Consider the following 935-nt stretch of genomic DNA (forward strand, 5'->3'; position numbering starts at 1 on the left):
CATCTTCTGGGGACCCCGCTTCAGGAAAGATGCGGAGACATCGGAAAAGGTCCAGAGAAGAGCAACAAAAATGATGGAAGGTCTGGAAGACGTGAGCTAGGAGGGAAGGCTGAAAGAACTGGGCTGGTTTCGTTTAGAAAAGGGAAGACTGAGAGGGGACAGGAGGGAGAGCAGCTTTCAAGTATCTGAAAAGGGTGTCAAGGGGGAGTGAGAAAAATTGCCTCAGAGATGCAAGGGGCTTAAACTGCAGCAAGGGAGGTTTAGGTTGGACACCAGGAAAAACTTCCTGTCCGGGCGGTTTAACGCCGGAATAAATTGCCAAGGGGCTTGTGGAATCTCCATCCCTGGAGAGATTGAAGAGCAGGGAGGACAGACGCCTGTCAGGGAGGATCTAGTCCAGGGGTTCCCAACCGTTTTCGGTCCCCGTACCCCCTTGGCTTTTAGTAAATCTTCCCGTCCCCCCTATTCACTATGAAAGGAAATAAATTCTAGACTCTAGACTCCACAGCTTTTGTCACTAACACGGCTGCTTCTGGAATGTTTCCATTAGGATCATCTAAGTTATTTACCAAAAATTCCCCGTTCCCCCTGGACAAGCTTCTCCTACCCCCGGGGGTCCCCGTACCCCAGGTTGGGAACCCCGATCTAGACGGTGCTTGGTCCTGGCTTGGGGGCAGGCTCTGGAGCTCATGACCTCTCCAGCTCCCTTCCAGTCCTAGTGTCCTAGGATTGCAGGGGTCAACTTTCCAGGGCTAAATCGCCCCGCTAGGTCCTTGTCCAGCGCCGAGCCCCCCCCGCAGGGTTGTGTGCAGTCACAGCTCGGCGCTGGCACCGACAGGCTTTTCCTGGGAGGCTGAACGGGGAGCCACGAGGCAGAGGCCGGGGTTCCCAGGGGCGGGGGCACCGGGGGCAGGGCTGGAGCGCCCTTGGGAGCA

The sequence above is a fragment of the Pelodiscus sinensis genome, chromosome 19 (assembly GCF_049634645.1).
Source record: "Pelodiscus sinensis isolate JC-2024 chromosome 19, ASM4963464v1, whole genome shotgun sequence".
Lineage (NCBI taxonomy): Eukaryota > Metazoa > Chordata > Testudines > Trionychidae > Pelodiscus > Pelodiscus sinensis.